We start from the raw sequence: 17203 nt of genomic DNA, 5'->3' as shown, positions 1-17203 counted from the left end.
ATGTTGTCAACTTTCTTGCCGCTACTAGTCTTATCTTGCTTCAACGGTATTGTGGGATGAAGCGGCCCGGACCAACCTTACACGTATGCTTACGTGAGACCGGTTCCACCGACTAACATGCACTAGATGCATAAGGTGGCTGGCGGGTGTCTGTCTCTCCTACTTTAGTTGGAGCGGATTCGATGAAAAGGGTCCTTATGAAGGGTAAATAGAAGTTGACAAATCACGTTGTGGCTTTTACGTAGGCAGAAAACGTTCTTGCTAGAACCCTACTTCAGCCACGTAAAACCTGCAAACAATTAGAGGACGTCTAACTTGTTTTTGCAGCAAGTGCTTTGTGATATGATATGGCCAAAGTTGTGATGAATGATGAATGATCTATATGTGATGTATGAGATGTTCATGCTATTGTACAAGGAATCACAACTTACATGTCGATGAGTATGACGGTGACAGGATGATCATGGAGCCCCAAGATGGAGATCAAAGGAGCTATGTGATATTGGCCATATCATGTCACTATTATTATTTGATTGCATGTGATGTTTATCATGTTTTGCATCTTGTTTACTTAGAACGACGGTAGTAAATAAGATGATCCCTTACAACAATTTCAAGAAGTTTCTCCCCTAACTGTGCACCGTTGCTACAGTTCGTCGTTTCGAAGCATCACGTGTTAATCGGGTGTGATAGATCCTTACGTTCACATACAACGGGTGTAAGACAGTTTTACACATGCAAAAACACTTAGGGTTAACTTGACGAGCCTAAGCATGTGAAGACATGGCCTCGGAACACAGAGACCGAAAGGTCGAACACGAGTCGTATGGAAGATACGATCAACATGAAGATGTTCACCGACGTTGACTAGTCCGTCTCACGTGATGATCGGACACGGCTAGTTAACGTCGGATCATGTATACTTAGATGACTAGAGGGATGTCTAATCTGAGTGGGAGTTCATTAATAATTTGATTAGATGAACTTAATTATCATGAACTTAGTCTAAAATCTTTACAATATGTCCTGTAGATCAAATGGCCAACGTTGTACTCAATTTCAACGCGTTCCTAGAGAAAACCAAGCTGAAAGACGATGGCAGCAACTATACGGACTGGGTCCGGAACCTGAGGATCATCCTCATAGCTGCCAAGAAAGATTATGTCCTACAAGCACCGCTAGGTGATCCACCCGTCCCACAGAACCAAGACGCTATGAACGCTTGGCAGACACGTACTGATGACTACTCCCTCGTTCAGTGCGGCATGCTTTACAGCTTAGAGCCGGGGCTCCAAAAGCGTTTTGAGAGACATGGAGCATATGAGATGTTCGAAGAGCTAAAAATGGTTTTTCAAGCTCATGCCCGGATCGAGAGATATGAAGTCTCCGATAAGTTCTTCAGCTGTAAGATGGAGGAAAATAGTTCTGTCAGTGAGCACATACTCACTAATGTCTGGGTTACATAACCGCTTGACTCAGCTGGGAGTTAATCTCCCGGATGACGCGGTCATTGACAGAATCCTCCAGTCGCTTCCACCAAGCTACAAGAGCTTTGTGATGAACTTCAATATGCAGGGGATGGTAAAGAACCATTCCTGAAGTATTTGCTATGCTGAAATCAGCAGAGGTAGAAGTCAAGAAGGAACATCAAGTGTTGATGATGAATAAAACCACTAAGTTCAAGAAGGGCAAGGGTAAAAAGAACTTCAAGAAGGACGGCAAGGAAGTTGCTGCGCCCGGCAAGCAAGCTGTCGGGAAGAAGTCAAAGAATGGACCCAAGCCTGAGACAGAGTGCTTTTATTGCAAAGGGAAGGGTCACTGGAAGCGGAACTGCCCCAAATACTTAGCGGACAAGAAGGCCGGCAACACCAAAGGTATATTTGATATACATGTGGAGACTAAGGACGAGTGATGCGCGTCGGGAATGGTTCCAAGGTCGATGTGATCGCCGTCGGCACGCTACCTCTACATTTACCTACGGGATTAGTTTTAAACCTCAATAATTGTTATTTAGTGCCAGTTTGAGCATGAACATTGTATCAGGATCTTGTTTAATACGAGATGGCTACTCATTTAAATCCGAGAATAATGGTTGTTCTATTTATATGAGAGATATGTTTTATGGTCATGCTCCGATGGTGAATGGTTTATTCTTAATGAATCTCGAGCGTATACTACACATATTCATAGTGTGAGTACCAAAAGATGTAAGGTTGATAATGATAGTCCCACATACTTGTGGCACTGCCGCCTTGGTCACATAGGTGTCAAACGCATGAAGAAGCTCCATGCAGATGGACTTTTAGAGTCTCTTGATTATGAATCATTTGACACGTGCGAACCATGCCTCATGGGAAAAATGACCAAGACTCCGTTCTCAGGAACAATGAGCGAGCAACCAACTTATTGGAAATCATACATACTGATGTGTGCGGTCCAATGAGTGTTGAGGCTCGCGGTGGCTATCGTTATGTTCTCACCCTCACTGATGACTTGAGTAGATATGGGTATGTCTACTTAATGAAACACAAGTCTGAAACCTTTGAAAAGTTCAAGGAATTTCAGAGTGAGGTTGAGAATCAACGTGACAGGAAAATCAAGTTTCTACGATCAGATCGTGGAGGAGAATACTTGAGTCACGAATTTGGCACACACTTAAGAAAATGTGGAATAGTTTCACAACTCACGCCGCCTGGAACACCTCAGCGTAACGGTGTGTCCGAACGTCGTAATCGCACTCTATTAGATATGGTGCGATCTATGATGTCTCTTACCGATTTACCGCTATCATTTTGGGGCTATGCTTTAGAGACTGCCGCATTCACTTTAAATAGGGCTCCGTCGAAATCCGTTGAGACGACACCGTATGAATTATGGTTTGGGAAGAAACCTAAGCTGTCGTTTCTAAAAGTTTGGGGATGCGATGCTTATGTCAAGAAACTTCAACCTGAAAAGCTCGAACCCAAGTCGGAAAAATGCGTCTTCATAGGATACCCTAAAGAAACTATTGGGTATACCTTCTACCTAAGATCCGAAGGCAAGATCTTTGTTGCCAAAGAATCTTTCTAGAGAAAGAGTTTCTCTCGAAAGAAGTAAGTGGGAGGAAAAGAAACTTGATGAGGTATTGCCTCTTGAACCGGCAAATGGCGCAACTCAAGAAAATGTTCCTGAGGTGCCTGCACCGACTAGAGAGGAAGTTAATGATGATGATCAAGATACTTCTGATCAAGCTCCTACTGAGATTCGAAGGTCCACAAGGACACGTTCCGCACCAGAGTGGTACGGCAACCCTGTCTTGGAAATCATGTTGTTAGACAACGGTGAACCTTCGAACTATGAAGAAGCGATGGCGGGACCGGATTCCGACAAATGGCTAGAAGCCATGAAATCCGAGATAGGATCCATGTATGAAAACGAAGTATGGACTTTGACTGACTTGCCCGTTGAACGGCGAGCCATAGAAAATAAATGGATCTTTAAGAAGAAGACAGACGCGGATGGTAATGTGACCATCTATAAAGCTCGGCTTGTCGCTAAGGGTTATCGACAAGTTCAAGGGGTTGACTACGATGAGACTTTCTCACCGGTAGCGAAGCTAAAGTCCGTCCGAATCATGTTAGCAATTGCCGCATTCTACGATTATGAATATGGCAAATGGACGTCAAAACGGCATTCCTTAATGGTTTCCTTAAGGAAGAATTGTATATGATGCATCCGGAAGGTTTTTTCGATCCTAAGAATGCTAACAAGGTATGCAAGCTCCAGCGCTCCATCTATGGGCTGGTGCAAGCATCTCAGAGTTGGAACATTCGCTTTAGTGAAATGATCAAAGCGTTTGGGTTTATGCAGACTTATGGAGAAGCCTGCGTTTACAAGAAAGTGAGTGGGAGCTCTGTGGCATTTCTCATATTATATGTGGATGACATACTTTTGATGGGAAATGATATAGAACTTTTGGACAGTATTAAGGCCTACTTGAATAAGTGTTTTTCAATGAAGGACCTTGGAGAAGCTGCTTACATATTAGGCATCAAGATCTATAGAGATAGATCGAGACGCCTCATAGGTCTTTCACAAAGCACATACCTTGATAAGATATTGAAGAAGTTTAATATGGATCAGTCCAAGAAGGGGTTCTTGCCTCTGTTGCAAGCTGTGAAATTGAGCTCAGCTCAATGTCCGACCACGACAGAAGATAGAGAAAAGATGAGTGACGTCCCCTATGCCTCAGCCATAGGTTCTATTATGTATGCCATGCTGTGTACCAGACCTGATGTAAACCTTGCCGTAAGTTTGGTAGGAAGGTACCAAAGTAATCCCGGCAAGGAACACTGGACAGCGGTCAAGAATATCCTGAAGTACCTGAAAAGGACTAAGGAAATGTTTCTCGTTTATGGAGGTGACGAAGAGCTCGTCGTAAAGGGTTACGTCGACGCTAGCTTCAACACAGATCTGGATGACTCTAAGTCACAAGCCGGATACGTGTATATTTTTAATGGTGGGGCAGTAAGCTGGTGCAGTTGCAAGCAAGCGTCGTGGCGGGATCTACATGTGAAGCGGAGTACATGGCAGCTCGGAGGCAGCACATGAAGCAATATGGGTGAAGGAGTTCATCACCGACCTAGGAGTCATACCCAATGCGTCGGGGCCAATCAAACTCTTTTGTGACAACACTGGAGCTATTGCACTTGCCAAGGAGCCCAGGTTTCACAAGAAGACAAGGCACATCAAGCGTCGCTTCAACTCCATTCGTGAAAATGTTCAAGATGGAGACATAGAGATTTGTAAAGTACATACGGACCTGAATATAGCAGATCCGTTGACTAAACCTCTCCCTAGGCAAAACATGATCAACACCAGAATTCCATGGGTGTTCGATTCATCACAATGTAACTAGATTATTGACTCTAGTGCAAGTGGGAGACTGTTGGAAATATGCCCTAGAGGCAATAATAAAAGTATTATTATTATATTTCTTTGATCTATGATAATTGTCTTTATTCATGCTATAACTGTATTATCCGGAAATCGTAATACACGTGTGAATACATAGACCATAATATGTCCCTAGTAAGCCTCTAGTTGACTAGCTCGTTGATCAACAGATAGTCATGGTTTCCTGGCTATGGACATTGGATGTCATTGATAACGGGATCACATCATTAGGAGAATGATGTGATGGACAAGACCTAATCCTAAGCATAGCACAAGATCGTGTAGTTCGTTTGCTAGAGCTTTTCCAATGTCAAGTATCTTTTCCTTTGACCATGAGATCGTGTAACTCCCGGATACCGTAAGAGTGCTTTGGGTGTATCAAACGTCACAACGTAACTGGGTGACTATAAAGGTGCACTACAGGTATTTCCGAAAGTGTCTGTTGGGTTGACACGGATCGAGACTGGGATTTGTCACTCCATATAACGGAGAGGTGTCACTGGGCCCACTCGATAATGCATCATCATAATGAGCTCAAAGTGACCAAGTGTCTGGTCACGGGATCATGCATTACGGTACGAGTAAAGTGGCTTGCCGGTAACGAGACTGAACAAGGTATTGGGATACCGACGATCGAGTCTCGGGCAAGTAACATACCGATTGACAAAGGGAATTGTATGCGGGGTTGATTAAATCCTCGACATCGTGGTTCATTCGATGAGATCATCGTGGAGCATGTGGGAGCCAACATGGGTATCCAGATCCCGCTATTGGTTATTGACCGGAGAGTCGTCTCGGTCATGTCTGCTTGTCTCCCGAACCCGTAGGGTCTACACACTTAAGGTTCGGTGACGCTAGGGTTGTGAAGATATGTATATGCAGTAACCCGAATGTTGTTCGGAGTCCCGGATGAGATCCCGGACGTCACGAGGAGTTCCGGAATGGTCCGGAGGTAAATAATTATATATAGGAAGTGCTGTTTCGGCCATCGGGTCAAGTTTCGGGGTTATCGGTATTGTACCGGGACCACCGGAGGGGTCCCGGGGGCCCACCGGGTGGGGCCACCTGTCCCGGGGGGCCACATGGGCTGTAGGGGGTGCGCCTTGGCCTAGATGGGCCAAGGGCACCAGCCCCAAAAGCCCATGCGCCTAGGGTTCCACTTAAGGGAAGAGTCCAAAATGGTGGAAGGCACCTTTAGGTGCCTTGGGGGGGAGGGAAACCTCCCCTGGGCTGCCGCACCTAGGAGATTGGATCTCCTAGGCTGGCGCACCACCCCCCCTTGGCCCTCCTATATATAGTGGGGGAGAGGAGGGACTTGACACACCAGCCCCTGGCGCCTCCCTCTCTCCCCGTTACGCCTCTCTCTCGTAGTATAGGCGAAGCCCTGCTACTGTGACGCCCTGCATCCACCACCACGCCGTCGTGCTGCTGGATCTTCATCAACCTCTCCTTCCCCCTTGATGGATCAAGAAAGGAGGAGACATCATCCGTTCCGTACGTGTGTTGAACGCGGAGGTACCGTCCGTTCGGTGCTAGGATCTTCGGTGATTTGAATCACGTCGTGTTCGACTACATCAACCCCGTTCTTCGAACGCTTCCGCTCGCGATCTACAAAGGTATGTAGATGCATCTAATCACTCGTTGCTAGATGAACTCCTAGATGGATCTTGGTAAAACGAGTAGGAAAATTGTTGTTTTCTGCAACGTTCCCCAACACATTCATCATGTGGCATGACACGGACGAAACGCTAGTGCAGAACGTTGCTAGCGTGTGCTCCGTGCCCGTAATATAACGCCTTATTTGTGATGAACAATTGTCCTGCGTCAAAAAATATCACACGTCAAAGTAATTGTTCACACAAAAATTAGTATGTGCTATGAAAACAAACCAGACGGATATCACCTGATTTGTTCGGATGAGAGATGACCCGTTCATCGCGACAGAGGCGGCTGAGGCAGGCGGTGACTCAACATAGCCCCGGTGACTCAACATGGTAGAGGTGGCCCATCGCGGCCCCGGCGGCTCACTGTAACATTGGTACAGAATGTTGCCAACTCGTGCTCCATACCCGCGGCATAAACACAATTATCCTGCGTACAAAACATACAGCAGGGCAAAGTAGTTGTTTGTCCAAAGAAATCAACATGTACTTAGCATGAAATATATAGGACAAATATCATCTGATTTATTTAGGCGAAAGCTCCGTACACAGGCGGCTTAACGGGTCGCCGAAGGCGGCATAGGCCGTAGCGGACCACGGCGAATAGGCGGCTCAGCTCAGAGGCAAAGGGAGACTGTGGCGACTCAAGGGCGCGGATCCGGCCCAGAGTAGAGGTGCACTGGAATTTGGCAAAGCACAGCAGCAGCAGAAGCGCTTGTGGCAAAGGTGGAGGCCGCAACAGCGGCTCTGCCACGACTGAGACGGAGCAAGGCCACGACTGTGGAGGTGAAGGCGAAGGCGGCAACAAGGCGGGGCCCGGGCGGTTTTAGTGCGAGGGGGAAACGGCCAGCGAGGCGCCGGCTCGAAGATCCACACCAGCAGAGGCAGTCTAAGAAACGAAGGCAGCTGCTCGAGGCACGTCGACGCGGGAACCAGCCCGGAGCAACGATGGCCAGAGGCAGAGGCGCGAGGCGAGAGCCGGCCCAGAGCAGCAATGGACTCCGTGCCCACGACCTTATCCTCTTATGAGTCATATTTGGTTTGACTTGTTTTCCTGGTAGTTTTCTCACACACACACCAAGCGGAGGAAAAAAACTGACTTTGGCTTCTCGTGAAGAGTAGCAAGGCTACTGATAGAATCGGTCTTCTCAAGCGCGACCCGACAGCTTAATGAATTTGATGTGTGTGCTGCGCTATCGGTTGATGCCCTCGGGACTTGCCACCAGCGTCGGCACGGGCAGAGAAAATTTTACTGTCTTCGGTTGGTTGCCGTGATTGAATCTGATTCCATCGGTCTTGGCGAAACTTGCAGCTAAACGGATTAGACAGATCGTACTCCTGTCAGTCTTGGCGATTTTCGAGGCGGCGGCCGCGTGTGCTGCAACTCTAGTCTCATCGACTTTAGACCTCATACTGCCAACTCTAAAATTAATTACAATTCCGATTTCCTAACGACAATTTCACCAGCTCTGCCCATGGTTGTCCGGCGGTTCACGTGATTGTCCTTTGTTGATCCGTCTGCAATAACTTTCCTACCAACACGGAGATCCCTTTTTTTGTTGTTTCTCCCTTCAATCATGCAAGCAAATCCACGAATCGCCTTTGGCCTTATACGTGTTGACGATCTGTATGCATCGGATCCAGCGAATCCACATTGAACACAAACGGAGACTTCGACCGGGCCAAGTCGTCATGATCTTCTCTGTTGATCTTGCTAACTAGTGAATTCAACATTGATGTAAATTCTTCAAAAACCATCTTTTTCTTCAACTGGGATTTTGCAAGCTTCTCGAAACCCTGGGAAAGATCCCTCCAAGAACTCAACACCACCGTGCGCAGGCCCCACGGTGGGTGCCAACTGTCATGGAATTGTCACGACAAATGTCCTTAGTGTCAGGACTTAGTCGCGAGGCCAACGCATCTATGTGGTAGCTTGAGAGGGGTTGAGCGGGACGAGAGACGCGATGTTTTACCCAGGTTCGGCCCCTCACGGTGGAGGTAAAAGCCTACATCCTGCTTCATTGATATTGATGATGATGATCACGGTTACAAGAGTGCTCTATCTCGAGAGCTATTGTCTAAACCTAACTTGTCCAACTTGTGGAACTTGTCAATCTTGTCCCTTTTGGGGAGCCCTGCCCCTCCTTATATATGTTGGAGGGGCGGGTTACATGTAGAGTCCTATTAGGATTAGGACTAGTCTATCTCTAATACAAACCGGATACAAGTCCAGGTCTTAACTCCTTGTAAGATAAATGTTCTTCATGCCTTTCCTCTTAAACCGGCCCACCATTAACATAAACCGGCCTTCTGGGCCTTGGGCCTTGTCATTCATCTGACCCGTCCGCCGGGTCACAAGTGTGTCATAACATTCCGGCGGGTTGCTTGTAAACCGCCAGGTCAGGGCAGGTCGCCAGTGAATCACCAAGTGTAAACTGGGTCTCAAGTAAACCGCCAAGTCCAGCCGGGTCACCAATGAGTCTTCAGGCTCATGAATCGTCATATCAGTGAACCGCCAGACACGTAAATCGCCAATCCTCTGGAGGTTTACCAATGAAACGCCTAGTCCGGCCGGGTTATACTTCCGACCGGTTTACGCCGCGGGGTATATCCCCGACAGGTCTTGTCAGAGGTCTCAACCTCTCAACACGGGCATGAGCCTGAAATACCAATTTCAGCTCTTCGAACATCTCATATGTTCTATGGCGTTCAAAACGCTTTTGGAGCCCCGACTCTAAGCCGTAAAGCATGGTGCACTAAACTATTAGGTAGTCATCGGAACGTGTCTACCAGATGTTCACAACATCCACAGACGACGCCAGAGGGGTTGGCGCACCGAGCGGTGCATCAAGGACAGAAGCCTTCTATGTAGCAGTGAGGACAATCCTCAGACTACGGCCCTAGTCCGCACAATTGCTTACAGTATTTTTCAACTTAGTCTTTCTCTAGGAACGTATTAAAACAAAGAGCTAAAGCGCGAGCTATTAATCCACAACATAATTTGCAAAGACAATTTAGACTATGTTCATGATAATTAAGTTCATCTATCAAATTATTCAATGAACTCCCACTCAGATAGACATCCCTCTAGTCATCTAAGTGATACATGATCCGAATCGATTAGGCCGTGTTCGATCATCACGTGAGACAGACTAGTCATCAACGGTGAACATCTCCATGTTGATCGTATCTTCTATACGGCTCATGTTCGACCTTTCGGTCTCTTGTGTTCCGAGGCCATGTCTGTACATGCTAGGCTCGTCAAGTCAACCTAAGTGTTTTGCATGTGTAAATCTGGCTTACACCCGTTGTATTCGAATGTTAGAATCTATCACACCCGATCATCACGTGGTGCTTCGAAACAACGAGCCTTCGCAATGGTGCATAGTTAGGGGGAACACTTTCTTGAAATTTTAGTGAGGGATCATCTTATTTATGCTACCGTCGTTCTAAGCAAATAAGATGTAAACATGACAAACATCACATGCAAATCATAAAGTGACATGATATGGCCAATATCATCTTGCGCCTTTGATCTCCATCTTCGAGGCGCGGCATGAACACCATCATCACCGGCATGACACCATGATCTCCATCATCGTGTCTTCACGAAGTTGCCTTGCCAACTATTACTTCTACTACTATGGCTAACGGTTAGCAATAAAGTAAAGTAACTACATGGCGTTTTCATTAACACGTAGGTCATAAATAAATTAAGACAACTCCTATGGCTCCTGCCGGTTTTCATACTCATCGACATGCAAATCGTGATTCCTATTACAAGAAAATGATCAATCTCATACATCACATATATCATTCATCACATCCTTTTGGCCATATCACATCACATAGCATACCCTGCAAAAACAAGTTAGACGTCCTCTAATTGTTGTTGCATGTTTTACGTGGCTGCTATGGGTTTCTAGCAAGAACGTTTCTTACCTACGCAAAACCACAACGGTGATATGCCAATTGCTATTTACCCTTCATAAGGACCCTTTTCATCGAATCCGATCCGACTAAAGTGGGAGAGACAGACACCCGCCAGCCACCTTATGCATCAAGTGCATGTCAGTCAGTGGAACCAGTCTCACGTAAGCATACGTGTAAGGTCTGTCCGGGCCGCTTCATCCCACAATGTCGCCGGATCAAGATAAGACTAGTAATGGTAAGCAAATTGAACAAATCATCGCCCACAACTGCTTTGTGTTCTACTCGTGCATAGAATCTACGCATAGACCTAGCTCATGATGCCACTGTTGGGAAACGTAGCAATAATTCTAAAAATTTCCTACGTGTCACCAAGATCAATCTAGGAGATACTAGCAACGAGAGAGTGGGAGTGCATCTTCATACCCTTGAAGATCACTAAGTGGAGGCGTTACAAGAACGCGGTTGGTGGAGTCGTACATGCAGCGATTCAGATCACGGCCGATTCCGATCTAAGCGCCGAACAACGGCGCCTCCGTGTTCAACACACGTATAGCCCGGGGACCTCTCCTCCTTCTTGATCCAGCAAGGGGAGAGGAGAAGTTGAGGGAGAACTCCGACAGCACGACGGCGTGGTGGTGATGGAGCTCGTGGTTCTCCGGCAGGGCTTCACCAAGCGTTACGTAGGAGGAGGAGGTGTAGGGGAGGGGAGGGGCTGCGCCAGGGGAAGGGTGCGGCTGCCCTCTCTCTCCCTCACTATATATAGGGGGAAGGGGGAGGAGGAGTCACCCTAGGGTTCCCTAGGGGAGGGGCGGCGGCCACAGGGGAAACCCTAGATGGGTTTGGGCCCCCCCACCCCTAGGAAACTTGCCCCCCAAGCCGGGAGGGGTGGGTGCCCTAGGGGAGGCGCCCCCACATCTCTAGGTTATGTGAGATGGGGTGGGAGGGGGGCTCAACCCCTTAGTGGTCTGATGTCCCCCTCCCCTTGGCCCATAAGGCCCCCCAACGCTTGCCGGGGCCTTCAAAACCCCTTTCGGACACACTAGTCGTCACCCGGTACCCCCGGAACAATTCCAGACTCCAATACCCTTCGTCCAATATATCGATATTCACCTCCGGACCATTCCGGAACTCCTCGTCACATCCAAGATCTCATCCGAGACTCCAAACAACCTTCGGTAACCACATACTATTTCCCATAACAACTCTAGCGTCATAGAACCTTAAGTGTGTAGACCCTACGGGTTCGGGAAATGCAGACATGACCGAGACATCTCTCCAATAACCAATAGCGGTATCTAGATACCCATATTGGCTCCCACATGTTCCATGATGATCTCATCGGATGAACCACGATGTCGGGGATTCAATCAATCCCGTATACAATTCCCTTTGTCTATCGGTATGTTACTTGCCCTAGATTCGATCGTCGGTATCCCAATACCTCATTCAATCTCGTTACTGGCAAGTCTCTTTACTCGTTCCGTAATGCATGATCCCGTGACCAACTCCTTAGTCACATTGAGCTCATTATGATGATGCATTACCGAGTGGGCCTAGGGATACCTCTCCGTCATGCGAAGTGACAAATCCCAGTCTCGATTTGTGCCAACCCAACAGACACTTTCGGAGATACCTGTAGTGCACCTTTATAGCCACCCAGTTACGTTGTGACGGTCGGTACACCCTAAGCATTCCTACGGTATCCGGGAGTTGCACAATCTCATGGTCTAAGGAAATGATACTTGACATTAGAAAAGCTTTAGCAAACGAACTACATGATCTTGTGCTACGCTTAAGATTGGGTCTTGTCCATCACATCATTCTCCTAATGATGTGATCCCGTTATCAATGACATCCAATGTCCATGGTCAGGAAACCATGACCATCTATTGATCAACGAGCTAGTCAACTAGAGGCTTACTAGGGACATATTATGATCTATGTGTTCACACATGCATTACAGTTTCCAGTTAATACAATTATAGCATGAACAATAGATAATTATCATGAACAAGGAAATATAATAATAACCATTTTATTATTGCCTCTAGGGCATATTTCCAACAGTTATTTGCTCCAATATTCCTCAAATATTCCATAAAAAATCTCCGTGAAGTTTCAGCTTGTTTGGAGTTGTGGAGAATATGTAGCCTGACGTAGCTTTTCCAGGTCCAGATTTCCAGCTGCCGGAATTCTCCCTCTTTTGTGTATACCTTGCATATTATGAGAGAAAAGGCCTTAGAATTACTCCAAAAAGCATTATTATGGATAAAAACATTATAAATAATAGTAAGAAAACATGATGCAAATGGACGAATCAACTCCCCCAAGCTTAGACCTCGCTTGTCCTTAAGCGAAAACCAAAACAAAAAACATGTCCCCATGCTTTGAGAGAGAGGTGTCGATAAAAAAAATACGGACATAGAAGCATCATGTTGATTATTATAATAGCAACACAATTAAACATAAGACTTTTATCATAGGACTTTTATCATATACTTCTCATGAATAAGTAACAATTCATCACACAATTGAAGTATAAAGCAAAAACTCTATTAAAAACCAATAAACTATGTTCTCAGTCAACTTTGCAACTACAATTCATCATCTTTTCAGGAAGGGTCACGTATCAGAGCCTTTAGGAAAGTCCACATACTCAACCATCATATAGTCTTCTATGATTGCTAACACTCACCACGTACACATGAGCAAAACGTTTCAACGTACCAGACACATAGAAAGATAGGGGCTTATAGTTTCGCCTCCCAATGTATTCACCTCAAGGTTGATGTCAACAATAATAACTCATGCTATCTATATTCAACTGGACATATGTGCCTAGATCTTTCCTCACCACATGATGCTTGCCAAAGGAGAAAAATAAAAAGGAATAGAAGGAAAACTTTGACCCTTTGTATAAAAGTAAATACATAAAAGTAAAAGATAGGCCCTTCGCAGAGGGAAGCAGATGTTGCCATGTGCTTATTTGTTTGTATGCTCAACCCCTTAGTGCAAAAGAACGTCACATTGCATTTCCCCTGGTGATAGCAACCTTTATTATGCAGTCTGTCGTTTTTATTCTTCACCATCACAAGTTCATGCAACACTCAATTTTCTCTTACACTAAATGATCTCACATTTATATAAGCAATTTTTATTGCCTTTTTGCACCGATGACAACTTACTTGAGGGATCTTGCTCAATCCCTAGGTAGGTATGGTGGACACTTGAAAATAAGATCTGGGTTTAAGGGTTTTTGGATGCACAAGTAGTATCTCTACTTAGTGCGGAATTTTTGGCTAGCAAAGATAGGGGACAAGCAGTTTATTCTTTTGTCATGCCATCTTTTAACTTTTTCTTTGAATAATTTTGCATTTTCATAAGCTTGAGTTCTCCATTCATCTAAAGAGCTAATATCAAATAACCTCTTTTCACTAGCAAGCTTGAAATCATAATTGATCTCTTTGATGGCCCAATATGCTTTATGTTCTAACTCAAGAGGCAAGTGACAAGCTTTTCCATACACCATTTTATAAGGAGACATACCCATAGGATTTTTATATGCTGTTCTATAAGCCCAAAGTGCATCATCTAATTTCTTAGACCAATTCTTCCTGGACCTATTGACAGTCTTTCGCAAAGTTAATTTTATTTGTCTATTGCTAAGTTCAACTTGACCACTAGACTGAGGATGATAAGGTGATGCAATTCTATGGTTAACATCATACTTGACAAGCATTTTACGGAAAGCACCATGAATAAAGTGTGAACCACCATTAGTCATTAAATATCTAGCAATACTAGAATCAGGATCTTTGCCATCAGCGTACAGAAAGCTAACAGCAAAGAAAGAGCGGGCTACAAAGAGCGTGTTTGCCGTCAGCTAGCTCTTTATCGTCAGCTAGCAGATTGCATAGAAGCTTTGCCGTCTGCTAGCTAACGGCAGAGCTTCTTTGCCGTCCGCGAGCAGACGACAATGAAAGTGTTAACCTAACGGCCGTTTCCCCTGGCCCCACCCAATAGCTACGCTCTTTGCCATCTGCTAGCAGATGGCAAAGAAATTAAACCTAACTAAAGAATGGCCGGCCCTGTGCCCCATCCCTCTCTCTTGTCTCTCTCTCCCTCACCTCACCGGCGTCACTCCAACGCCCCGACCCCCCACCGACCCGCAACCCCGAGGCTCCCGATCCCCCGCCGCCCCGACACCCGCACCACACCGACGCCCTCGCCACCCCGACGCTCCCGCCGCCGCCGCCCCGACGTCTTTGCCGCCCCGACCCCCCACCGACCCGCAACCCCGAGGCTCCCGATCCCCCGCCGCCCCGACACCCGCACCACACCGACGCCCTCGCCACCCCGACGCTCCCGCCGCCGCCGCCCCGACGTCTTTGCCGCCCCGACCCCCCACCGACCCGCAACCCCGAGGCTCCCGATCCCCCGCCGCCCCGACACCCGCACCACACCGACGCCCTCGCCACCCCGACGCTCCCGCCGCCGCCGCCCCGACGTCTTTGCCGCCCCGACCCCCCACCGACCCGCAACCCCGAGGCTCCCGATCCCCCGCCGCCCCGACACCCGCACCACACCGACGCCCTCGCCACCCCGACGCTCCCGCCGCCGCCGCCCCGACGTCTTTGCCGCCCCGACCCCCCACCGACCCGCAACCCCGAGGCTCCCGATCCCCCGCCGCCCCGACACCCGCACCACACCGACGCCCTCGCCACCCCGACGCTCCCGCCGCCGCCGCCCCGACGTCTTTGCCGCCCCGACCCCCCACCGACCCGCAACCCCGAGGCTCCCGATCCCCCGCCGCCCCGACGCCCTCCCCACCCCGCCACCCCCGTCGGCCCGGCGCCCCGCCGCCTCAACAACCGGGCGCCCCGCCGTCCCGACGCCCTAGCTGCCTCGACACCCCGCCGCCCTAGTGCCCCGCCGACCCACTCCGTTGAGCTCCTCCCTTGTTTTTTTCTTTTTGTACTGCTAGTAATTAGGTTAGTTAGTACTGTTAGTTTCTCTTTTTTTCCACTGCTACTAATTAGGTTAGTTAGTACTGTTAGTTAGGTTAGTTTGATTTTCTAGGTTAGTTAGGTTAGCTATCTTTAGACTAGGTTAGTGTCATTCCTCTCATGTCTTCTTTTGTCAGATTTTGTTTTCTGTAGAAATTTAAGTTCTGTTTTGTTGACTTGTTTGTTTGAGTTTGTGTTTCTGTTTTTCCGGTGATGAAAAACCTGTTAATCATACCATCTTTAGCGACTGATTGGTTGTTGTGCGCCCATGCTGTCATACTGCAATTCTGAGGACAAATTGAACATCTTAGCGTAATTTTCTGATTACTTCTGAACTTATGCTGTGAAAATCTGCAATTCTGATGTCCACATTGGCTATGCCGTAATTTTGGAGACTGAATTTTATGGAGAAATGTTAACCGGGCTAGAATTTTTCAAATGGGCTATCCTTTTGGTGGATCTTGAGTTGCTTAATGCTACTTGTTTGATCATAAGCATAATCCTATTTGCCTAGAAAGCATTGTCTAATGGCTCAACCATTTGTTATGAAACTCTTTAAATATTCTTATTTGAACTTAGGAATCTGTGTAATGTTTCTGGTTGATTTTTCTTTCCTAATTTGAGATTGTTGTCTATGGATCCCGGTGATGACTTGTGATGTTAAAAAGTAGTGGCCTGATTCATACATTGATGAGATCAATATTATCACTCTGAGTGATCTGTCCGACAACATATCCAACTTTTTTTATGTTTGTGTTTTTTTGGTGATATTTCTGTTATCTGGACACAAATGTTCATAAATTGTTTATTTGCTTTGATCTTCGTTGTTAATTTTTGGTTTAAAATCTTTCTCTATGAAGAGAGTACAAGCAGACCTTTGTTGTTATCTGGACACTTTTGCTTTGATCTTTAGACTAGGTTAGTTAGTTAGTTTCTAGGTTAGTTAGGTTAATTAGTTTGTAGGTTAGTTAGGTTAGTTTTTAGGTTAGTTAGGTTAGTTCTCTTGACCAGTTCTAGTTTTAGTTTTACTAATTACTACTCCTAGACAACCATGTAAATGATTAGGATTAGGATGCATATGCATCCCTTTTCTTTTGTTTCTTGAAAATCAGAAAAGAAAAAGAAAAGGCGGGTTTAGTCATCATTTTCAATTAGTTGGCTAATGGTTTCTAGAATTATTTGACCATGGGCATGGACAGGTAGCAACTAGGAAAGGTAGAATCTTGCATAAAGGGGTTTTGATTGATTTGACCAATATTTTGAACATGACCGTGTGTTGAAACTCTTATATATGGACAATATATGTCCAATGAGCTTCCCTAAATTTTCTCAAATATTTTGGAAACACTAAAATAATTTAAACCTATTAAAGACTATTTCTGGCCTTAAGAAAAAGCTTTTAATTAGTTAGTTAGTTATTTTTTAGGTTAATTACTTAGTTAGTTAGTTAGTTAATTTTTAGGTGTTGTTTTCACCCACCAAATTTTTTATTATGTTTATGTTGTACTAATTTCATTTACTCTTTGTCATTGCAGGTGTTGACAAATGGTGGGCGCGGGTCGAGAGCGCTCGAGCCTCCTTCTTCCTCGGCGCGTGCTGGGAGGGGTGCTGTTATTCCACCCCAGCGCCTTCGAAGAGCGCTGGTAGACAGCATGCAGACGCCGACGG

General features: G+C 46.3%; 1 non-coding gene across 1 annotated transcript; it reads left to right on the top strand.

Moving 5' to 3' along the window:
- Positions 1 to 15739: 15739 nt before the first annotated feature.
- On the top strand, positions 15740 to 15831 carry LOC125541836. The gene has a single exon (XR_007297681.1). It is a non-coding gene; the product is annotated as a small nucleolar RNA SNORD96 family (small nucleolar RNA).
- The last annotated feature ends 1372 nt before the right edge of the window (positions 15832 to 17203 follow it).

The sequence above is a fragment of the Triticum urartu genome, chromosome 2, assembly GCF_003073215.2.
Source record: "Triticum urartu cultivar G1812 chromosome 2, Tu2.1, whole genome shotgun sequence".
In the NCBI taxonomy this organism is placed as follows: Eukaryota; Viridiplantae; Streptophyta; class Magnoliopsida; order Poales; family Poaceae; genus Triticum; species Triticum urartu.
The sequence above is the reverse complement of the archived record's forward strand: the minus strand, read 5'-3'. Positions and strand labels throughout refer to the sequence as shown.